The following is a 26,419-nucleotide window of genomic DNA, read 5'->3' on the forward strand; positions in this document are numbered from 1 at the left end:
TGTACATTAAATAGGGATTGCAAATGACAGACTAATACAGACAGTGATACAGGAGGAGAGGACCCTGCCCCGAAGAGCTTACAATCTAGTAGAACAACATTAGTACATAATCTTTCAACCATTAATAAAAAGTCACAGAATTTCATACTTATTCAGTGATCTAGTTAGTAAGTTAGTTCATAGAAGAGAAAAAGTATGGTATTAAAAAAATTATATTATACACAACCATCCTTTTATCCATGTCTTGAAGCTGGCAGGGCTAGCTATATTGGGAATAATTTGGGTCATATCCAAGAAGAAAAGATCCCATAATTTATGTTAACTCAACAGGACTTTTTTTGTCTTGTGAACTTTATTTTTGAATGGCCCTCATTTATTCCATTTTAACCGTAGCATTTAGAGCTGAACATTCACAAATCTGTTTAATGAACAACTCAGTCTGGCTCTCCTAACTTATGTGTAGCACACTAACAAGCAAAGTTCTTCAGACACATAACCAATATCAAAATGTTAGGTGTCCCTTTTCACTCAAGGTATTATGTACGTTTCTTAAATAAATCTGGGAAAATGTGAAAATGATAGACCTAAGGATAAATTGCAATAACTCAAAGGGATGATGCAGTGAAATGAAGCAAATAAATACAACCATAAAACTGGCAATATTTCATAATTAATTATAATGCATGATACCCTGTAAAGTTTGAAAATAAAATAAATAGCTACACTCTACTGCCAATTTACTGGGCAATTTATGCAAATATGATTGCCGCTCACCACCAAATATTACAACCAAAGACACAGAGACAGTGAAGAAAACACAACATGAATAACAAATAAAGACCATTGCGAAGAATACAGCTTGTGTGAGGACCAGCAAGAAAATGTTAGCCTGGGTTAGGTTGTTTGAGACTTCAAATATGGAAATACCAATAAGGATAAGAATTGAGGGATAGAGATTACAGAGTACAGATCTGCTTAGGCCATAAACAGAATATCAGAGACTGGACAAAATGACAAACTCAGGCACAGGAAGATGATTTGGCACCAATGCAAAGTCAAAAAGAATGATTACGTGCATTGCGGAGTATTTAGGGACTCACAATGAAATAACATGCATTACCTGCAACATAAATGTAATCTTTCATAATCTTAACACTCCTATATAGTGCTTCCTAAACTCTTCTTATATAATACTGGAATTGGTCATAGGACTAGTGAAAGATGACTCTTTAACTAAGCAGTGAATTTGAGTAAGGGCCAACAAGGCCTTCATTGATATCTACAATACACAATCAGGAAGGGCTCAGCAATTACATTAATTACAATGCTTGAAATCTATATTGTCCTTAACAAAACCAATGTTTAGTTTTACCTGTGCTGTGATAATTTATACTCTGTGTTCAATCACAATAATGCCTTCATAAATTATTTTTTTTCAGATTTCAGATGTTTATTAGTACTGTGCACCTATGACTTGCATTCTGCCTCTGCTTGCGGTAGATGGTCATTTTCTTTACAAGAATAGCTTCCCTCTTCAATCACCTGGACTAAAAGCCATATCTATTTTGTTATCAATGCTTCTGCTTTTTGTCAATTTCCTTCCTTTTAATGTTTAAACTTATCTGACCTTTAGCATTCTCTAAGTGAGTGTGACAAAAGAATACAAAGAATAGGTGCATAGGTTATTTTAAGGTAATTCATCATTATGTCCCCCGGTTTCCACATCACATGCTTATGCATACAGCATTTACCTGAACACAGAACTGAAAACTAATAGAAGTTAAGGCTTCCCGGGTAAGCTGTACTCTTAAATAGGCTTTTATATTCTAGATTATACTACTAGATTGTAAGCTCTTCGGGGCAGGGTCCTCTCCTCCTGTATCACCGTCTGTATTAGTCTGTCATTTGCAACCCCTATTTAATGTACAGTGCTGCATAATATGTTGGTGCTATATAAATCCTGTTTAATAATAATAATTATATCATCCTGCTGTCCTGCACCAATACTTGTAGCTGCCTAACACTTATGGCAGACATACAGCTGCAGTCACACAACACAATCTTTGTTTGGGCAGAGCCACTTATTGGCAAATTTTTTGACAATATCCATGTGCCCATATACTATGGCTGTGCTCCTGTGTTGGCAGATGAACAAAGCTTGGAGCTGCTGTAGGGTATATGGTAAATGGCAAACAGCTGTGACTATCAGACTATATGAAAGTGCAGCAAGGTAGGAATGTTGGAATAGATTATTTTAAGAACATACGTAGAACCCTCAACAAACCTTAGCATAGGAACTAGAAATATCCCAGAAAGTCCTGCTGAAATTGTTGAGTACTCAGACTCTCTTGTAAAGTTTGCTTTAGTTTCTCTGATAGGGTCACTTGAGGCAGAGCTACTGCTTGTATAATGCATCACAAACATATAATAGGGGGGTGACAAAGATTACCAAGTAACTGGTCATTTGCATACTGGATAATTAAGCTTTTAAAATGCAATTTTAAAAGAAATGAACCACATCAGCTTATACCATTTTAGGTTTCTGCATACAATCCTACCGCTTTTCATATCACTGGCTGCCCATTGGCACATGACACATTGTGGTCTGGAATTTTACCCCTGCATGTTCCTGAGAATGTTTATTGGTGCTAGGAGTATGATCAATAGAGTTTAGTGAAAATCTGTTGTGCCAAAATGTTATATACAGACAAACCCACAGTGATTATTTTGTACTGTTGCATTTGAGTGAAGAAGGATTGGGATCTCTGTACACACCACAAACGTTTTTATTCATTAGTTAATGATGTAACACATTGTAAGCACTCACAATCAATCCTGTACTAACCTGACTTCAGCAGAATAAGGAAAAAGTTGTTATGAGTTACTGTATATAAGGATGGAAATGGGGACAGGAAAAATTTTTAGTTTTATTTCCAAAAAATTTTGCCAAATGCATTAAAGACAAAACTTGAATTTTAATATGTGATATAAGTGTAATGCTAGATTACTGCACAGATCTGGAAGAAATATACAAAGCAAGCTAAGCATCACATAAGCATACACATGTACGCAATAGAACCTTCCAACTGATTTAGACTATTAATGTTGCAGTGAAATTGAATTGTATTACTGGCTCAGTGACCCCTCTTCAAGCAGAAGCTTCAAGTACCGCCAGCATAGACAGTGGGCATGTTTTCCTGTGCAAGATAAACATTTCTACCTACAAATTCTAAGCATGTCATTGTGATGACTAAGATTAATGAACCCTTATATTTAACAAGCCTGTGGCTCAGTAGTATACATTTCATTACTTAAATATACAAATAAATGTGAACACAGATTGACAATATCAATACCAAACACACCATACTTATTGATTAATACAATTAAACTTACTTTGTTAAAGGTGTCTTTTGAAAGGTGAGCTCTTTAACAAGAACATGATGATGGGAATACTATACACATCATCTCACAATGTGCACAATGTTTTCCTAGGAAAGAAAATAAAGATGTAATTAAAAGTAGAAAAAGGAAAATGTATTCTTTTTTAATGTCAATATTTACAATATGTTTTCTTTGACTGCTATGGCTTACAAAAATTACAATTTGAAAGTGCAACAAACAAATCAAAGTACCTGTGGATTTTTTTACTTTTAACGTAATGAAATACAGATAACATAAAGGAGCTGGTGAAAAAAAAATCAGATAAGTCACAGTGAACCCTTAAGCTACATACACACGTCCAATGGTTCTTGCCGGATAATCGTCTCAGGGCCGATATTGGACGAGAATCTGGTGTATGTACAGCGCTCGTCGTCCATCGTCTAAACGACTGGCCTGGCGGATCCACGGACGATGGATGACGAACAATGCTAATGCAAGGGAAGGAGGAGAGCTCGCAGCAGGGTGCCCCTCCGTCGTTCTTCACCTCCATAGAGCAGAACGGTGCTGTATGTAAAGTACTCATTCATTCATCGTGCAGTGCTAGTCATTGGAAAGGAACAACTATGATTGCACGTGTGTATGAGGCTTAATTGTTCTAGTCCACAGATACTCCATGGCTGCAAGAATGAACACATATTAGCACAGCACCTTGTCCACTAACCCTTTATAACTGGTTTCATGATATAAGCTGTTAGCTCCCTGCTGTGTACAAACGCCTGTGGTTAGAAACAACTGAGTTACAACCATCCATGTGGACAAAACATTTCTATGGGAGGCACTTACGCCATTTTTTTCTGGGCAGAACAGACTTTTATCTGAATAAGCTGGTGCTATAAGTATATTTATGTTGCAGAAAAGAAACTTATAAAATACAGGCCCTGGAAATACATTCCCTGTATTCTCATGGGGAGCTGTGTAGGAATTGGTTGTCAGAAAATACAGACAATTAAGACCATGGGTGCTGGCCTCATATAATCTGCTGCTGTATGATAGATTTTACATGTCTGAAGATTTGCTAAAAATGTTTTCTACTTTTCTATTCTGGGTGTAAATGGAACTGAATGGCTGTAAGACAATGAAGATAAGATGGCCCTGTTCCGGAAGATGGAAGTGCAGTATTATGGGATAAAAAAGGCAGAGCTCTAACTCCAAGATTGTGATTCTCTATAGGATAGTGACCTCCAATGCATGGCTCCAAGACTTTTCTAGAGCTGCCCCTGTTCTCTGGGACCTCATCCTTATAGGCGTGCTCCTACTTTCCATAAGTAAAGCAGTCCTTTTCAAACTTGCCAACCAGTCTTCATCTATTCCTCAATCCATCATTAATTAGCCACCAATCCATATCCCCCATCTATGGTGTATTATTCTCCCCCATCTCTTAAAGTCTTTTGGATAGGATCCTCTACTCCTGCTGTGTCATTGTTTGTACTTTGTTATACGGTCATTCTGTACTCCTGTTTAGTGTTCAGTGCTGCGTCAAATGTTGGATCTTTAAAAATAAAGGTTAACAATAAAAGATACTGTAAAACCTATAGGATATCACTGCTCCAGATGCTTCATTTCAGGTTACAGTTAAGTACATTTTTGCCTAAATGTTGGGTAATTTGGTGTGAATGGTTCCTTTAAATTTACTTTTAGTATTAGTGGTAGCCACTGCATTTATTTATTCCTGGGATCCCTTGGTCTAGCTCTTTCATTACAGTGTGCTCGTGAAATCCCAAGCGCTTAGTGTAACCAAAACATTTGCCACATTATCACATTACACCAAACACTAGTTTAGGAATAATTACCGGGGTCAAACACTAAAAAGTTGTTAGAAGTAATCACACTATCACTTATCTCTCTGCATAATTACAAGGTAGATTTAATATCCTGAAATTAGGATTTGGTCTGCATTAAAAAAATCTGAAATAATGCTGAAGCAGGTAATTGCAGAGAGGAATTCAATAGGATGTCCTAAAACAGGAAAGAAAGACAAATCTTTTGATAGTAATCATCTTTACCTTATTTACTGGTGTTCTAAACCAGAGCATAGGTATAATCAGTTTTATAAATACCATAAACTTTCTATGTGCAATTATGTACATAACGAATTCTAAAGTTACAGTTCTACCCTTGTTTGTTTCCATGCAGTAAAAGTAGAAGCAATTTAACACCAAGTATATGTGAACAGTTCATAGTGTTATATGCAAATGTGCGTTATCATTTAGAGATATGATTGAAATACAAACAATCAGCTTCTCCAATTGGTTCCCTTTTGGCTTGGTACATATAAAGCTGAAAGTTTTCTTTTTATATTCGTCAGATAAGATAAAAATAATTTTGATCTGCCAAAAACCTTTTGACCTGATAACGCCCTGTGCTCGGCCTGTTCCGCAATGTTACCAGTTGGTATTGTACTTAGCTCACATCCCCCTATATTGTAAAGAAAAAGAGGAAGAGAGATGTTCTGTAATCCTATTTCAGGGTGACAACTATTCTCCTTCATATATGCACGGGGCTCCAATTTAGTAAAGCTCTCCAAGACTGGGCTTCCTAAAATTATTTGCTATTAGTTGGCAAATGTTTTCCATCCTTGACCAGATCTGTTCCAGGTTTGCTGGACCACCCATATTCTCCCATAATAAGTCAGCTTTCTGATCATCCCACCATACTGTTCTTTCAATTTTCACTTTAACTCCTAATATGTACAAGAGAATAATATGAGATTACAGGTAATGCTAGCAATATTAAAAATTTAATTCAGGGATTTTATTTTATGCAGGGATTATTGTACATAACCAGATTAAACCATTAATTTTTAAAAATTTGTCTGGGTTTTCCCTCTAAAGCCCAAAATTGTCTGGGTTTTCCCTCTAAAGCCCAAAACATTTATTTTATTGCAGAGTGTATTCTGGGTCAACAAAAAAACAGCAAATGACGAATGTCAAGAACAATGTACCACAAAAGCCACAAAATGGGACATTCAATTGCTACAACTACAATACAATGAAAAATGGGGCAAACAGTATTTTATGTGAACCATGGCAATTGCTTACCATATGTCAACCAGTTGGGGTTTACATCTACTTTAAGCACTGCAACAAACAAGTGAATTCTGCTGCAGGGAAAGAAAGTGTCTGGCTTTTAATAATATGAATGTGTTTACATTTCACTCAGCTGCTTGATGAGTAAGAGTGGCCAAACTAAATATTTAACTAATGTTTATAGGTTACACTCAGCAATTTTCCTTGAAATATATACCTCCTACAAGGAAGTATACACTACAGATACAGTAACTTATGGAGGGTGTCACACAGATTATTTTAGGGTTGATTTACCGAAGGGGCATAATTTATACTGCATCTCAATGGACCTGTGTTCTCTGGAAACGTCTTGTCAGCAACATTTAATCTTGTCTCAAAGTCAGGGACAGTTTGGACATAATGGTACCCTGGGCAAATATGGGATGGGGGGTCTAAATGGACAGCATTGCACCTCCATGCACCCCTTGAGGCTCTGGGCAATCGACCAGTTTGCGCTACCCCAAAACCAACACTGTCAAAACTGAATTTAAATCCAAGCATTGTGGTGCAAACTTACCATACCATAAACAGCTCCACATACACTTACACATATTCCAACACTGATCTGGTCTAAAGCAGGAGCATAAAGGTTGTAGCTGGGTCCCATTGACATGAACCAGGCCCTACACGTCTGCCTAGGCTTTCTTGTGGATGATAAGTAGTAATCTAATCAGCAGGTCAAAGGACAGTTTTCTTCCGGACAGATCCCCTTAAACCATAAACTGATCTGAATTTACCAGACTGGACAACCTTTTTAAGCCAAACTTTTTTTCCTATATTTTAGCTTGTGTTGAGGTTTATATTCCTTCTCATTCCAAAAACAGGAACAAGAAGTGATAAGAAATATCTCTACAGCAACTAACGAACTATAATAACAAAGGCTATAAAGATAAATTGCCCTGACACAGTTGTGATTTCCTGTGCTGGTATAGTCATTCTCCGAATTTCTTGGCCTGGTGTCACTAGGTACGTTTTCCCTACAGGGTTACAGACATTCGTACAACTTTGCCAAACATTCCATCCCATCCATGTTCAATTCAAAAAGGTAAAAATGTATTGATTTTATCTGGATTTAGGGAAACAGAAAAGCTACATATACACAGACCACATGCATTTGCACACACCAGTTCTTTTCGTGAAGGCCAGAGCTGCCTATAGCTTAATATAGTCTCCACATATGCCGGTACACTTACTTCAATGCCTCTGCATGTGCTTTCATTATCTGTGATCTTGAAATATATTTATAATCTTTGGAGGTTAATAGAGCACTGAACAGGAAGTTGAACGTGCTATGTACATACTATCTAACGGAAAAATTGATATTCCACATTCTGGCAGGTGGAGTAGCAGGAATGGAGTGTATCGTTTTCCAAGGTACAGTCATCCTAATGAGGTGTCAGAATTCAGATTGCTTCAAGTACATTCTACAGATATTATTTTACTGCATGCTCAGATTGTTTTCTTTCTGTAAACGTAGATCTCAATATATCTAATAGTCTTATCCAAGAAATCATTATCACAAGATAGGAAACGCTGGATTTTGCAAACAGGACAAATGACTGTGGTTGGAAGAGTAATGAAAGCCTGTTATTGGTGCTAACTCAAAACAAAGAACTCAAAAGAAACAAGCCATCAAGTTCCCTAATGCAATGATCTGGAGCAAAGAGTTGTTATCCACAGCGCCATTTTTAATTTTAGATCAGTGGAAGGTAAAATCTGTTTGGTAGTTGTAGGTTACTGCTATGTCCACAAAAGTAGCTACTAGAGGAGCAGCCCATATGGCCACAAGGGACCAAAGGCCAGGAAGGAAAAGGGGTAGTTTATTACTTTTTCTCTCTCTACCAGCAGTTTCCCCTGGTGCTCCTCAGGTAGATACTGCTTCCCCCTCTGGGTGGTTTAATGCTTCCCCATGCTGGGTGGTTTAAAAGTTTAATATTTCCTTTAGCACTCCTGTGTTGGGGGTCACCACAGGTTGGGAGGTAAAGCAAATATGGGGGGATGGCACTGCTTTAGACTAAGCCTGTATTAAAAAGATTGTAAACTATTATATGGCTTTTTGGATTAATTTGTTAATCTTAAATTTTGAAGACCACTCTTGCAAAGTGTTGCTTATGTTTGAATTCCCTCATTATAACTGACACTCCCTCTTGCATATGAGTCAGGGAATTTCATCAGCCATCACTCCAGGGGATCCCCAGTATGTAATTTATATTTCATCCTCCTATGGGCGTTTTGTATAATATGTTTTGGTAGTGTTGACTTTTCTATTGGTTTCATCTGGAATCTCTTTTACATTTCTTCCCTTTGTCTTACATTTTTTCTTTAAGACACCATTACCTAATCATTAATTCCATTATTCAAGATTTCTGGGCATCCCCCTGAGATCCTTAATACAGTCCCTACATTTTGTGTCTCATTAAAGCACCATGGAAAGGAAAACTTACATACAGAACATTCATTCAACCTCTCTAATGATGGCACAAAGCATTTACAGGCACGAAACATTGCAAAATTAGGATTTCTTTATCTGGAAATAACACATGTTTATCTTATTTTAGGAAAGGAAAAAGCAATTGCTCAACTTTCAGTTCAAGCAGTTTATGTAAGCTGAACTTTAAAGGTGTTCAGTAGCTTTGAAGATGGACACAAACATGATGGCTGTCATTTGATCTGGCCAGGTGTGCAATGATTATGTAAAATATATTGCCTGCTTTATGCTAAAGCCCATAAGATACTTTTTGTACCATGTCAGTTAACACATAAAACACATCTTTTACTTCCTCTAGTGCAGTGGTCCCCAATCTTTCTGATAGCATACATAGAATAACACTTTGCCGCAGCCCGGTATATGTAAAGCTTACACTACTCCGGCACTTAGCACACTATATTATATACCCCCCAATAATATACATGATGTTTTTATTTGAACTATATACCTACCCCCTGAAAACTAGTTAGCTCATGTTCTTCCAGAAATGAGTCATTATGTTAAACAAACAAAATACATCTCAACCTATGACATGGTCTGTCTATTCAGATCACTAATTACAGACACATTAAATGCTCATTATGCTGTTTTGCGCAATCACTTCTATATTTAACTTGCTACTTTTGATTTTTGCATTCCCAGCATTTACATTCAGTGACAGACGTACATTATATTGGCCTCAAGGCCAAACAGCCACAAACTCTTTAAAAGAAATCAGAGCATGCAGACTTAAAATGCACCATAAAAAAAGTTTGTGGGAAATGGGAAACCATATGACTCTCTCTTTCATATATATATATATATATATATATATATATATATATATAGATATTTTTCCCACGTTCTTTCTTTCTCCAATATTCTACTAAAAATGAACCAGTACTCCAATGTATCGTTTAAAAAAAAAAGGTCTAGGGCTTGTAGTTTCAATGACCAATGGAAATGCCATTATGGACAACAGGCAGTTTGGTGGCATTTTATGGGGCTTAGCCATTAGGTCATCAAATGTGCAGCCCTTGTGACAGACTGGAAGAAAATTGGAGAGACGCTTTTCTGGCTTATCAGGTCTATGGTGGTAAACTTGTATGGCAGCTCTTTAAAAGGACAAAAATTTCACTAGTTGAAAATCATTTAGAAACTCATTCATTGGCTGATTCCAAGCTAAAGTGAAATCTTGGTTTAGTAGTCACTAGGTTGTTGTTGAAGTACCCGCAAAGAACCCCAAGAACACTTTACCTCCCCGCTCCCAACAATCATTGTATAGAGTCCTATACTCTATGGAAAATCCAACTGTGAAACCCCCCCCCACCAATCCTTGTAATGACTACACCATTTTTATATTTCATTTTGTTATGCTTTATGTACAGTTTTTGCACCCCTCCTGCATTACTACAATTCTATTAATCGGAGCCAAGGACTCTATTTACCTGTTTCTTTACTTTGATTGCAAATTCATGGACAAAGCTCTATCAGTAATATACTCTCTATGAGACTGTTTCAACAAAACAAGAGGTAAAAAAGGGTTTCTGCTATTAATACCCAGTTGGGATTTTTTATATTATATTTCACATTATAACATAATTCTGAAAATTCCGCATTGCTGTCCATTACTCCCATGTTGTAGACAAACCTAAAGTTTATTTTTCAGTATGTTTGGCACTATACCTGGTTGTATAAATTCTTAAGCAAATGTTTTATTTTTAATCTATTTCAAAATTTCTTACCTAGAGCTTCTTCCAGTAACAGCATGTCAGTACTAAAAAACCGATAGAAAGGACGCCCAATGGCCATGTAAAGGAGCTCACATGGCAGAATGACAATCCAGCTGCTAATTGCAACGCAGGGGTTTAAAGTTGTCAGCCTGCAGAAATGAATTGCTCAATTGTTGCTGGCAGGATTTCCAACTTGAAAACTTTGCAACGCATTTCCAAAAAAAAAAAAAAGATTTACCTAAAAAACTGTATACAGTATGGCTGGTGCCAAACATTTTTTATATAGTTTAGGGTTTACATATACTTTAAATATGATCATGCAAATACAACAAAGGAAATAACAAAGGGACATAATTACTGCAAGTAAAAAAAGAAAACTAACTGAAATGATTAAATGGTTTCCTTCAGAGGACTTCAGATTTAAAAGACTTCAGTATACAGAAAATAAAGTGTTTAGTCACCCTTTCATTTCTATAATGAAAGGTAGATAGCATTTTTACGAACACGTGCACTGACTGTTTTACGCACTTGCTGGTAGTAGGAAAGTACATGTTAGGAATGTCGAATGGGCCATAAATATTTTGCCTGAGTGTTCGCCACCTGGAACAGTAAATTATTCTTTGACAACAAGCTGGTCCTCCCCAGAGGCAGAGATATTAAACTGCTCTATTTATTGTGCTGGGGACAATTACTTTGTTTCTTTCAAGTTTGCACAACAGTTTTACTGTAATTCTGTTAATAAATCTCAAATAAGTTACTTTTTGTTTCCTGCACAGACCTTGAAATTGGATTATGAGCTCAGTGGCTGTATTATGTGGACATCTGTGAATAATAAGACTGTTTTAGGACACAGATACTTTAAAGAGAATGAAATAATTAATAAATGCATCAGCATTGTCTAAGTATGTTTGAACAAAACAGCAGACTTTATTGATAAGCGTTTCAATATTAGAAGGACTTTTCAAGAATTTTACAAATCTGCATGAAAAAATGACCATAGGGTTGCAAAATACAGCAACAATGTTGTTGTTTTTTTCCCAGAGAACCTCTTTCTTTAATATTAAATTGCATTCTGGGCTCCAGTTAAGCAACCGTGGACTCCCCTTAATAAATTTAAAACTTCCTGCACACACTTGTAATTCAGGATTGCATTAGATTGTTGTCACCCCATCACAAGCAGCTACATTTAGTGGACTTCAAAGTAAAGGATAAAAGGTCTGTTTTAAATAGAAGTACATCCGTGCTTATAATTTTCTTCTAGTCCCCCTGCAAAGCCTCACAAATACAAGTTGTGCCTGCAAGTGAAATGCATTAAATGTAGCTCCTTGTGATGGGGTGGCAACAATCTGATCCGATCCTAAATTCAGGGCAGTGTTGTAGCCAGTGTCTGCTTCCCCTACCTTGAGATTAGATGTTGTTGCAGGGGACAAGATTATAGATGGTCAGCACTTGACCATATCTAGTCCTGACCACTGCTTTCCGGATTGACAGACTGTAGAAAAAGTAAGCTTTTGTTGGAAGTTAGAACCAAATATGAAGTTAGCTTTACATTTAAATTTGCACATCATTTACAACTTTACAATGAACAATTATGAGCAGGCAGGTTCTTTGCTGTAGAACAGGCTATGTCCCTTCTGCAATAGAACTAACCTACCTGTACCTAAAATGTACATTGAGCTGTACATGAACACCTGAGTGTATGATCCCAACATAGCTGAAGAAACTTCTCTGTACATAACCTGTCTCTTCTGTAATAAAGAACCTGCCTGCTCATGAAGGTGAAGCAAAAATCTTACAAAGCATTTGCCAAGCTTGCAGCAAGCTTAGAACAGCTTTCTTAAAGCCTTAAAAACACTCTTTAGTTACAGATTGATGATCCTAATGGGAGTGCTGATTGACGGTCTCTTTAAACAGGCTTTGGATTTCCCACCACATTTTGTCCCAATGACAATGGTAACCAGAACAAATAAATGGGGTGATTCCCTACAGCAAGCACACAAATTGCAATGCAAAGTTCCTAGCCTTTCCCTACACTACCAAGGTTCAGTACGTATTTAACTAAAAGTTAAGTAATATTTACATTGATTCATTGTCATTAGAGACTTTTTGTCTCTACTAAATATCCTTTTTTGTAGATAGTAGCAAAGAATGTTGTTTATATAATTTATTACATAAAAAAATTAATAATTTTTAGCTAAATTAAGATCTTGTAAACCATCTTATTCCCCCCCCCAGTCCAAAGAGGCCTTATCTTTGCAATTTTTAAAGGAGTATAAGAATATATATGTACAGTATGACCTTTTCACTGACACTTTGATAGAATATTAATCATTTGTGTCTTCATGGTGGTCCTTGTGCTTAACCCTGCTTTTACTACTTCCTAGGGTAAAACATTTCATGAAATAAGCGCACCCTGATCTTGGCTAAAAGCACAGTTATCAGAATTTGTTTATTATTCAACGTGGTTGTCTGGTTTAGGAATTTAATATTTGTCACATTCATTGAAATTCTGTTGTGTAAGTGAATGAGCACTTCATGGGTTGATCACCTCAAGGAGTACAGAATGTTTACTTTGCAAAGTTAATGATCACTTCACTTGAAAGTGAAGCTACAATCATGTGAAAAAGTAAGTACACCTTCTAAAATGCAAGCTCTTCATGCACACAGTGCCAACAGATGAAGGTGATATACTTGAACAAAGAACAGAAAACCGACATGATCTATATTACCAAAAACGCAAATGTGTCATAAAATCAGGTGCTCCAGATTAATGTGTCAAGATACAGAAGCTACTTAGGGAGTATGCTGGTGAAACCTGAACTATTTTAAACCCCAAATTTTGAGGGCCTGGTGTACTCTTTGCTGTTTGACTGGCTAGCCGAGCAAATTCAAAGCAGCAGCTAAATGTTTGAATGCAAAAAGTAGAAGAACCCTAAAATTAAGTTGTGGGATCTGCAGATAAGTCTTCCAAAAGTTGTCATATACTAATGGATAGTTATTGCAGCATTAAAGTTACATGGTGAATGTGCCAGAAAAAAAAGACTTTGCTGTTCAAAACGAACATTAGTGCAAGATTACAGTTAGCCAAACAGACAAAGAACAGGACCTCTTGAACTTCTGTACACATATTTGGTGCAAACAGAAGACAGAACTTTAGGAGAAGAACCCCATACAAACTTTGAAGCATGGTGATGGAAACGTCAGGGCTTGGGATTACTTTGCTCTTTCATGGTGTGGGCAGCTTACAGTCATTGGGCCTGATTTATTAAAGCTCTTCGACACATGAAAGAATACACTTTTATCAGTGAAGCTGGGTGCAAACCTGGAATGGATCTAATCCAGGATTTAAAACATTTGCTAGCAAATAGTAGGTGACTTTGAAGAAAATCTTTACAGGTTTGCTGGATCACCCAGCTACACTGATGAAAGTGTATTTTCTCCAGACTTGGTGAACTTTAATAAATCAGGCCCATTGTGACTAACCTATTTTTTTATGTATCAGTATCATAAAATTCAGCCAATGCTAGACACTGGTGGGAGGCAATGAGAATTAATTTATGCTAGAGGAGACAATACTAGCTTATATCACCTTTATCTGTAGGCACTGTCTAAATGAGGACCTAATATTTGCTTGTTTAAATATGTTAAAAAGTCAATAATTTTCTTGGGGTGTATTTACTTTTCACATGACAGTATAGGGCTTGCTCTTTGTCTTCAAGCCAAGTGGATCTCATGATCTACATTTCTAACGGGCTAAGAAAATCAGCAAACTACATCCAGCAAAAAGAAGTAATCAGTTCTGCTAATAAATGCCAGTATTTGTATAATGGAAGTATGACATGTAACAGGTAACACAGAAAATATTTGGTTTACTCTAGTAAGGACAAGACTAAATAAACCTAACATTGTACAGTTATGTTTATAAATAAAATCAAAAACATATTCTTCTTCTAAACAAAAACTGGAAGAAGGGAACATGTGACATGTTACAAAAAAAATGTTGATTCACTTTCTAACAATAGAAAAGTAAACTGGAATTTTACTGATTGTTCTGGACCAAGTCCTTTTTTCTGTTTTATTAGGTTTTATACTCTGTTATATCTATGATCCGGGTCATATTTTTGGGGCTTGTCCCCACTAGAGCAATGGGTTGCAGAAATGTATGTGTTACCAGAACACATGGCAATGGACTTCACTTGCATTTGCAACAAAGCACCTAACAGCAGATATCTTGGGATGCCTATTTCTTCTATTAGCCATAACAACACTGCTGTGATTTAGTTGCACAAGGACCTGACATCTGTGCTGGTCCAATATAAGTCTCCCTATTGGACTCTAAATGGAGCTCACTATACAAAGGAATAAACATTCAGCATAGTCTAGTCCTTCTGTAAAACACACACAAGTGGACTTTCTGGCTAATAAAGACATTAGAAGTCATCTTGAAATGTCTGCTCTTTGGCAGATGTCAGACTTGTTTTTGAAAGCAAAATGAGCCCAAAGCTGACATTCAATATTTAACTCAATAAATCTAATAGCATTGCCGGCATTTCCAGCTCTACCTGCCAAACACGTCAAACCAAAAGGGATGTCAATAGGTCTCGGTTACACTAAATATTAATTGTAGAATCCAATCACAATGTGACACCATCATAATGAGCCTAGGATGGATATGTCATGTAATCACCTAGTGATAAATAAGCCTGGATTTGTATTCCGCCCACTGAAATCAACACGATACAAGATGAGTTATCATTTTGGATTTTCCAACAAACGTTAAAAAAAAGCTCTACAGAATTTAATTAGAAAAAGTTTCCGATGTCTAACTAGTTCATGAGTAAATTGCATGTCCAAAGTTACTCTGAATATGCACTTGATTATAGTGGACATGAAATGCGTAACAACAGCAGACTCTAAACTTGAGTAAAATCGTTTGGTCTGACGTTTGGTCTAACAGGAACACTTGGGTCACACGACCAGGAACCTGCACACCCTGCAGTAAATCCCAGCAACAAGTTTTTTTTGTAACTTGTCAGATTGCTTTTTTCCCTTGAGGTCTTGGTAGGGTTTGGGCATACATAATACACATTTTACACACAGTGAAATTTGAGTAATGGAAGCACTGCTCCTTTTCCAATTAAGCAGTGTGGATTATATAACCTCCTAAACCCCACGCAGATATCAGATGCACGTGAAATATTTCTTGATGCATAGAATTTTTTGTGATTGTTTCCAATGACAGATGAATGAACAAGAACTGTACACACAGCACTGTCCTGTTCCATGGGGAAGCAAGGGGAAAGAATTGAGAGCGGCACCCTGTTGTGCTCCTCTCCATAGCAGATTGATGGGGACTACTATACACATTTCAGAAGATGAACACAACTGTTTGTTTCAGGTGAGAATCATCTGATATATATGTAGATATGTGGCCTAGTACGCAGATTTTCATTTCAGTACAATAAAACAATCAGATTGGAAGTGAGCAGCTGACTGAGTATACCGGACTTCTGATCAGTGGTGGATAGATAAAACATGTCGGTAAACGCAGATAAAATATATCAGTTATATCATGGGTATGAACTATTGAATACATCCACAAATTCAGATCACTTTATATGTGAGTTGTACATGTGTTATATGTGATATATATAGAGATATATATATATGTGATATATGTGAAAAGAAATACCAAATAGACAGAATATCAAGCGTAATTACAGTAATTTTTAAAATCTGATTATTGATTATCAGATATTGATGTGTTCGGTCAGTTGGGTGCCCATTTAGCAGTGGGTCTTCCCTTGTGTACCAGGCCTAATGATTTTTGCAATGCCATTAGCTGGCAGTCACTCAGTAGTGTCATTGGCATTCAGACAAGAATTTTGCTAAGTATAGCGTTATGATTTTTCACACAGAAATGTAAAAGAATGCTTGAGAAATAAAATGACGTGGTAGTTTGCTATGCATATCACAGAATGTTCTGAAAGGCTGATTTTCAAGGGGACCTTCTTAGTTCTGCACATTACTGTAACTAAATGGAACCATGGCAAATACTGTATATCATTTATCATTCCAAAGCAATCTGACATCCCAATGGTTGCTATAGGTTATAGGTTGCTATATTAAATGTCTAAATAGCTGAGATATCTTGCCATTGTTATTATTTCATGTCACCATCGGTGAAACCCAATATGTGCTCTCTAAGCTTGATTGACAGAGGCTTACCTGATGATAAAGCGGTATCACGAACTAAAATACCGGTAGCACCAAAACAAAGTAAGGCAGTAACTGAGAATTCCAGCCTTCAATAATGAATGTCTGCAAATGACAGCTAGAAATTCTTACCTAGCCAACCGTCCCAACATAAGAGAGCCAGTAACGATTTGGAATAACATTGCTGATCCCTTGCACCAGATTCAAGAATGTGAGCGCTGTGGAGTAACCTAAGCTAATAATTACACTTTAAAGCAAACTCTGTTAAATCAGCCACATAAGTATCTGACATTTGTCTCTGGTCTGGGATTTAGCAGCTATGCCAGGGTATGATTACCAGTGATAACTCCGCTGCAGAGCGTAGTTTTTAATGAGAGTTTAAACTGATGTCTATAAATATGTCTGCTCTTTTTTTAATGCATCGACAAAACCACACGTTTTTAAATATCAGTTCCGATCATTCATACTGGCAGGATTCCTAAGCTTGCTTTTCTCTGCACAGTATGTAAGAGGGCTTAATGGGATGGAATGCAGGCTGGTATTAATAAAAGCAACAAGTGGAAGAAATCATACATTCAGACATGTACAATGTGTTTTGATAGCAACCAAGATTCAATTCAGATAGTGCCATTTTAAAGTATTCTTATCAGTGCCATATATAAATAAAGTAACATTTATTAATATTTATATTGAAATCCAGCATAAAAGGAAACCTTGGCAATGCTAACGTTTTTATACAGAAATGATATTTTAGGCATAAAGTTTTTACTTCTGCACAGAAACTGAAACTGTGAAACTGTACTGTGATGTTTTAGGCTACCGTGACAAAGGGAAGAACTAAACCAAAAAAAAAACTGTGAGCAGGCGGGTTCTTTATGGCGGTGGGACAGGCTAAAAAAAAAACAAACAAAAAAATAATTATTTTATTATTTGTCTGTTCTCAGTTTTGTGTTAGATATAGTGATAGTTGCACATGCGCAGCTCTATGTACAATCCTGATATCGCTGGCTCCGGTGCGCATGTGCAGGAGTTGTGTGGTTTCAGACAGCCCAATCATAATGGTTAAAGATCCAGAACCCAGAAGCAGACCAGGAAAAGCAATGAAGTGAGGGGAGATAAGTTTGGCTCTGCTTTGCCTATTTTATTAAGAAACTAAGGTGGCTCAATGTTTTCTTCTTTTAACACTAAGGTACCTGGTTTAACTCACAGCCAAAATAAGCATGGAGTTTGTATGTGTTTTGTGAGTTTCCTCCATGCACGCCCATATCCAAAGTGAATTTTCGCAGGTAATTGGATTTACACCATGATAGGGACATATGACAGGGGCGTTAGATTGTGAACTTCCCTAGGAAACACTTATTGATGTGACTGGTTTAACACTGTATAATATGAACGCATGATAATATTAAAGGGTGATCTTTGTGTAGGAAACATGTATCCCAAATAATCTCTACCTCTGTAAATCTAATATGATGAATGCTAATAACTCAATATTTGTTTGTTTGTTGCCTCTAGACATATATTCAAGGTTACCCAACAAAACAGTGTAAAGGACAACAATGTACAAAAATTGTGTATCAAAAGGAGATTTCTGATGGCTCTCGGCTTTCCATGATAAGTTAATTTGTGCTGGGAAAAGATCATTTCTAAATCTTTTTAGCTGATATGTATGCACACTATACCAAACTTATCATTTTCGATAAAGAATGCAGCCCAATGCCTATGAAATATGAAATGATGGGAATTAAAACAAATATTCAGCATGTACCCCAAGTTTGGTCTTGGGTGCATTTTAAGCAAATATAACATTTATAGTTGCATGGAGCCATCAAGCCAAGCATATTACAAAATCACCTACAAAGTTGCTTTTTCAGTTTTGGTGTCTTAGTTTTGGTGCTATGGCCAGCATTATTTCCTGAAGCAAAATTTCATTTCTATGAAATTGGGCTCTATTTTTAAAACAGGGAATCTGACATTCCCTCCAACAATCGAATCAATTACTGCCATTGAAACAAATGGACCTGGAAGATTCCAACCAGGGAATGTATAAGGGAATGTCAGATCCCCTGTTTTATAAATAGAGTCCTTTCTGTCTTAAGATGCAATGTTTACTTACTGTATCTAAGTGTTGTCGCACATGAAGATTGTGAAAATGACGGATCATATCTCACTTTCCTCTCCTCTATAAAATATTGGGGTGATGTTCTGTTGTCCACAATGCTAAACAGGGTAACAAGTAAATTTAGGGCACAGGCAGTTACAAGCTTACTAAATTTTTGACATGATCAATAAGTATTTTTTTAACTTGTCAAATATAATAAAATGTTTTCAATGATATATCTAATAGGCAAAGTATGCAAATACAAAAGTTTACATACTGTATACTATGATTTAAGGTAAATAGATATACTTTTTTAACACATTCGTTGTAACACTATCCAAGTATGTAAATCTGTTTTTTCCTGCAAACTGAACTATGTTTATAAGCAATAAACAAGAGGATATATACCCATACCCTGGCTATTATCACATACCATAAAGTTGGGCAGAGTACAGTAACAGTAACCGCCACAATCAAAAATCTACTTTTATTTGTCTACCCTTACATGCTGCAAAATCTAATTTCTGATTGGCTGCCTGGGATACTTCACACCGGTGCTTATGGCACTAGGTCACTGGCTAGCAGTTCAATAGAAGACTACAGAATTCAGCCATTCATCTACACTGTGGCCCCTTAAGTATCCAGTAACACAATGTCACATGTAAATTCACCCATAAAACATTACACCATAAGATCCTGATATGTGATAGTAAGTGCTTTTCACTGAAGCCTTTATGCAATGTTGTTCACTAAATGGGAAAGTTTTAAAGTTTAGAGGGCATTTTTATTTTTGTGGCAGCATGATAAAGTTTATAGAAAATTACACAGCACCCACACAAAAAGTTCAAACATCTGATATTAGCGCATCCCCATTAGATACTGACAGCAATTTTCATTTCTACTTAAAGTGTAATCAATTTTGTTTGAGAAAGAGCCCCTGAGCAATAGAAGAACAAGCCCTGACAGAGAGGAGCACATGCAGGTATATCCAGTGACAGGCATTAATAATACAGCCAGATTACCTACACAGTTTAGGTAATGTGCCACGGTCCATTTGTTCATGCAATGTTATTTTTTGGATAATGAAACCTTAGAAATTTAGTATCAATGTCCTGGTAAAGATCTATAGCTTTACAAGCAAGACAATGCCAGTTTAGTGTACGCACTATCTTTTTAAAAGTATTCCACTAGAAACATTGAATACAATTCCTGCCATCAAAGCATATCAGTCTGCATACCATTTCATCATGGGAAATCAATTACATTAGAGAACAAATTGACACTGAGCATTGTCACAGGGAATGTTTTCACTTTGCAGCTGAATTACACAAATACACAATAACACAACTTATGTCTAGTTATTTCTGGCTAAGAATACAAAAAAAATTCTAATGATGTGTGACACCGACAATCCACCACTATTTCCTCTCTGTACGGGGGTATTGAACTGATTGCTATTACTTTGCATGGCTACATCTAAGCACAATAAATTGTATAATGTAGATTGCAAGCTCATTAGTCCAATGGGGGGCAGGTTTTGGAAAAGTTGAAGCTTGTTCTTTGTGCATGTGGTGCCAGTTAAAAATAAATTATCACCCCTCTTGTATTTACAGTAGTTAGTAAACTTTATACAAAGGCACTTCCTATAAAGTCTTCTAAGAAAATGCTAGACACATGTGATACCAGAATAAAAAATGATGCCTTCAGATTAAATGATGCGAGTGCTTCCTTTAACTCTTGACGGATCTATCCAGTATTTAATCCAATAAGTATGCTTCAAAAGCCCTACTCACTGCTGGTATTAACAGAGGCGATCTTTACAGAATTTGCTTGGGGCACTGCTGCTTGGGGGAGCTGAATTAAAATTCTTACCATAATTACAGAATAGATATTTGACCTATGGGGTGTTCATTAATGGAGTAATATACACATGCTACAGAATGAGAAGTTTTTTAGATCAGTTAAATGACAGTTTTTGAATATTATCATGCAATTACCTCCTCTTGACTGTTCCATTTGCAACAAGTTGGTTTCAGAGTGTTGCAAATAAGATGTTAGCTTTACATTGATTTAACAGATGATATTAAACAGTTAAAATCTGCTGCACATGTTGCTGCTCTTAAAAACTCAAACTTGGTGCAGAAATTGTGTTACCTGCATTTACAGTCTATCTAGATCCCTTTGCTGCCATCAGAGGAGATTTCACATTACTTCCTATCTTGTAGATACATCAGGAAATTAGTGGAAGTGTCTCCAAAGTGAGAAAATCCTCTCTTACACAGCTGTCACAGGACAAGTGTGCTTAATGTAAGACTTCCCTTCTGTTGGGGTGACCATGTCCAAATGTTGGACTTTCCTTCTATTTCAGACTAATGCAGAGGATGAATCTTCCTAACAGATACAAAAAATAGAAATCCTCACTATCCCACTTTAGATTGAAGTCACATCTGGAACAAGTAGTCCTCTACACCATACAAGCTCTGTAATCTCTTGCTCTCTAATTTTACATCAATTCAGATGGGGTCATTAGAAGGGTCAGCAACCCTTTGTTCATGCCCACTTAGTTCTAATATCCCTCATATGCCAACAGATTCTGCCACAGCAAAGGCTTGTGGTCACAGTCCCATAGGGTGGTCATGTCTTGAACTTTTAAAATGGAAATAAGCCTGGGAACAGCAATGTGAAGCTAGTCCCACATAAGTGACCACCACAAGGACTCACATCTTGAAGAAGCAAGCATCTAATTGATCTATAAAGCACAATACAGCATTGATAAAAGTTCTTGTAGAAGGGTGCAGAATTCCTCCCAGCACACACAACATTGCCCTCCTTTACCTGAAGGCACAAGAGTGGCCCCTGATGTCTCCTGGCTGCTCTTCTATGGAGGATCACTCGCTGAAGACCACACAGTCCCTGCAATGCAGCCTTGCAGCTCTAATCCCTACTCCAAAGTGATGACACACACTAACCCCAAGCATCTGTTGAAACACGTCCTGCAGCACTCAGCACACACAATCCAATGGCTGTGCCTGGATCTCTTCTAACAAGCAGGCAGAGGAGGGGAGACACAAGGCTACAGATCTGCAAACTCTTCCCCAAGTAACCTGAGAATTGGAGAGAGGAGCTCTATAAAAAGACTACAAGGGGGAGGTGCTGTGTGTGCTGGGAAGGTAGAGAGGGTGTGATCACATCTGATGACCAGTTGTGTTCATTCTCACAGCAAAGCCCCCCTGTAATCCCTGGGGACCACCAGGAGACCCTGGCAGTGGGATACACAGAGCCCCCTTACAATCATCTTGGAGGAGATGTACAATGAAATGTGGATTTGTCAAGCTCCCAGTCCTGGAGTTCCTGGGAAATGGAAATATGGGTTCAGATTGCTGCAGCACATGCAGGCAAAAAACTCCTCCAGACCCAGACATGGATTATGTAGTCAATGGCACTCTGATTTATTTTTTTTAAACTATTAGATGTATGCTGGATCAGGCAAGCGATCAATATTCAAACACATCTGATCGCAGAAATCAGATCAAAAACTGATGGGAACACCACCAACACTAGCCATGTAGGTGAATATTGCCTGACATTTTTTGCAGGCTGAGGAATTAGATGTATACTCAATCCTCCATCAATCAAGCGATCAATATTCAAAAAGATCTGACAGCAATCTGATCAAAAACTGATGGGTTCAGATTGCTGCAACACATGCGGGCAAAGAACTCCTCCAGACCACACATGGATTATGTAGTCAATGGTCCTCTAATTTTTTTTTTTTTTTTAACTATAAAATGTATGCTGGATCAGTCAAGCGATCAATATTCAAAAAGAACTGATAGCAGCAATCTGATCAAAAACTGATGGGTTCAGATTGCTGCAGCACATGCAGGCAAAAAACTCCTCCAGATCACACATGGATTATGTAGTCAATGGCACTCTTTTTTTACACTATTAGATGTATGCTTGATCAGGCAAGCAATCAATATTCAAACACATTTGATAGCAGAAATCTGATCAAAAACTGATGGGAACGCCACCAACGTTAGCCGTGTACCACTTAGTGCAGTTGATCTATTCTCAATCCTCCATCAGTCAAGCGATCAATATTCAAAAAGTTCTGATAGCAGCAATTTGATCAAAAACTGATGGGAACACCGCCAACGCTAGCCATGCAGGCGAAAATTGCCTGACACTTTTTGCAGGTTTGAGGTTAGATGTATTCCCAATCCAGCACATAATCAAAATTTGTGAAAAGCGATTATTTTACTCCCTTGCAGCACCCAATATCGAGCAACTGTATCAAAAAAACGATAGGAATGCCACCAAGCTTTGTACCGACTATAAATTGCTGCTTTTTTGCATGCTGGCAATACACTATTAGATGTATGCTTGATCTGCCATACGATTGATATTTGTGAAAAGTGATTATTTCATGCCTTGCAGAACCGATATTCAACAGATTTCAGCAGCAATGTGATCATAAATCGCTGAGAACACCGCCACTCCTAGTTTTCTAAAACTATTGCCTTCCATTTTGTACATGCTGGGAATACACTGTTAAATTTATGTCTGATACAACAATCGATCAATTTTCATGAAATTTGATCATTTAATTCCCTTGCAGCACTCAATATCAAACAGATTTTAGCAGCAATCTGATCAAAAACGGATGGGAACGCCGCCAACGTTAGCCGTGTACCGGTCGATATTGCCTGGCACTTTTTTACAGGTTGGGGATTAGATCTATCTCAATCTTCCATCAGTCAAGCGATCAATATTTAAAAAGACCTGATAGCAGCAATCTGATCAAAAACTGATGGGAAGACCGCCTACGTTAGCCATGCAGGCAAATATTGCCTGACACTTTTCGCAGGCTGGGGATTAGACGTATTCTCAATCCAGCACATAATCGAAATTTGTGAAAAGCGATTATTTTACTCCCTTGTGGGACTCAATATCGAACAATTTTAGCAGCATTCTGATCAAAAAACGATAGAAACGCTTTGTACTACTTGACCATGAGTGCAGCTGACTATACATTGCTGCTTTTTTGCATGCTGGCAACACACTATCAGATTTATGCTCAAACCAGCATGTGATCAATATTTGTGAAAAGTATTTACTGCCTTGTGGCATTGATATCCAATGGATTTCAGCAGCAAAGTGATCAAAAATCGTACACCGCCACTGCTAGATTTCTACAACTTGATAAATCCCCAGCCCACTATTGCTGGGGTTACACTGTTAGATGTATGCTTCATCCAAAAATATTTGATCAATTTTCGTGAAAAGTGATCATTTTATTTCCTTGCGACTCAACTCCGAACCGCCTGATTATAGCAACAATTGCATGCCGCTTTTTGCATGCAGGCAATACATTATCAGTAAAGTGATCATTTTACTCCTTCCTGGCACTTATATCGAACAGATTTTTACAACAATCTAATAAAAAAATGATGGGGACACCGACTTGTACCAGTTGGTGAGTGCAGCCGACTTATACTTGCCGCTCTTAATCAATATCTATATCAATCAGTGTTCCATTGAGAAAAAATAACTTTTAAAGAAAAGAAAAAATAATTTTTAAAAAACCAACCTAATTATTCATCCCATTTTTATGGTTTTATTAAATCAATTGCCTAATCTTCTGAAAATGTTGCATCGTGTATGGCTAGCTTTAGCTGAATTGATAGAAATGGTCTCTCTTTTCAGCCAAAGAATCTGTTTATTTCAAAGACAGGAAAAAAAAAAAAAGCTCCCCTCTCTTTTCTGTTTAATTAGCTGAACTGTGAACTTGCATGCACTGGCCATGTGTTGTTACATGGAATCCCGCTGTTTGCTATTGTGTCCCCTCTCTGAGCAGCATGTTCAAGCAGCAATAAAGAGCTGAATGCTTGGGTGATGTGTGCGGGTGAGACGTCCTGGGATCTCACATGGGCTCAATTCAATCTCTGCCTTTCAAAAGTTTTCAAAGTTTTTTTTTTTTTCAAACTTCAAAGTTCAGACTTTATCTAGGAATTGTTTATACATCATTATGGTAGGCAGCGCAAACAAAGATGCTTCAGATTTAGATCTACTGGAAGATAAAATGTTTCTCCTACTTCTTCAATATGTACTGATTATATCTTTACACTAGTCCCCTTTTTGGCATTTAAACATCTGTACCACTTTCCTGCTTATTTGTGTTTAATAATCCAAAGCCACATGAAGACACTAGATAAAAGTCAGTATAAAGTATGAATTCCTGATAAACAAGAATTGTTGCTGAATTATATACAGCTCACATATAGAAATCAATGGGCCTGCACTGCATGGGCGCATTAAAAAGAGGTGCCTGGGAAGATGCGTATAGCAGAAAGACATGGCAAGGCATGCCACGTGCATGGCAGGGTCACACAATGAAGATCACTAAACAGGGAGAAAATTAAAGGCCATTCAATAGAAATATCTTTTAAGTTTTGCTTGAGAGTGTTTGTAACAAATCTTTATTACGTGTATTTGCTTATCTCACAAGGTCAGTGCATTCTGTTTTTTTCCCACACACATTAAAAAAATATAAAAAAAAAACAGTACTTTTTATTTTTCTATATTCCCTGTGTATTACCTGTTGATCCTGCCAGTAGTTCCTTATAAACTTTTACCAGACCTAGCAAACGTAGCAGTTAGAAAGTTGGAACAAACCATTGAGAAATGACAAGGGAGTTTAGTATCCTGAGCCTTTATTCAGATACAAGCTTAATCCCAAAAATAAAAAAACACAGGTTGCTGTAACTACATAACGTGTTAGTTGGGGTTGCGTCAGTTTTTTCATATTTTACTTACTTATGTGAAGTCTACTTAAACCTGTTGGTCAATCCAACACTCCCTTCTTTACAGGTCCAAGGGTGGCTACATTTCTGCTCCATAGATTCACTGCAGTAAGTGTAGCCCCCTAGGGCAGGAGGTGTACTACTGGCTGGAACATCCAATGAAATTAATGAAAAAAACACCTTGTTTCTGAGCTCATAAACTGCATCATATTTAAGTTTTGTTCTTGGGTTTACACACAATTATTTTTCAACCTGTAGCAGAAGTTGTAGATGTATATGTAACTGCCTATAGACATTGCTTTTTACAGATCTCCAGCTTAAGCTCAGACTACATACACAGCTGAGTCATGAGCTCTGTATAACACAGAAATTTAGTTGGAAAAGGACAAACGTATGCTGCAGTTTTTTATCTCTAGAAATCCCATAATTCTCTGTAATACTTATGTATTACTTATGTAATGTAAAAGGTCCACCCTGTATAAAGGGAAAACAGAGGTGAAAAAAACATCAATACAGTCATGTTTTAAACATGGATTTGTCATGGTCTGTTTAACTGAGGGAGTGGTATTGGTGTGTCCTTTCACACG

At 37.1% G+C, this 26,419-nt stretch overlaps 1 protein-coding gene across 4 annotated transcripts in view; it reads right to left on the bottom strand.

Moving 5' to 3' along the window:
* The window catches only part of SULF1 (sulfatase 1), a 90,048-nt gene extending 67,920 nt beyond the window's left edge, over positions 1–22,128 (bottom strand). Inside the window, exons 1-2 of one of the 4 annotated variants that reach the window (XM_072411073.1) lie at positions 21,862–22,127; positions 3,397–3,491 (exon numbers count right to left, since the gene is read on the bottom strand). The gene's annotated coding sequence lies outside the window, so the exon portion shown is untranslated. Of the gene's footprint in view, positions 1–3,396; positions 3,492–19,041; positions 19,102–21,861 lie in introns of those variants that run through there. The other 3 variants (XM_072411074.1, XM_072411075.1, XM_072411078.1) reach the window with 3 other exon arrangements.
* Positions 22,129–26,419: the final 4,291 nt, after the last annotated feature.

The sequence above is a fragment of the Pyxicephalus adspersus genome, chromosome 5 (genome assembly GCF_032062135.1).
Source record: "Pyxicephalus adspersus chromosome 5, UCB_Pads_2.0, whole genome shotgun sequence".
Classification (NCBI taxonomy): Eukaryota; Metazoa; Chordata; class Amphibia; order Anura; family Pyxicephalidae; genus Pyxicephalus; species Pyxicephalus adspersus.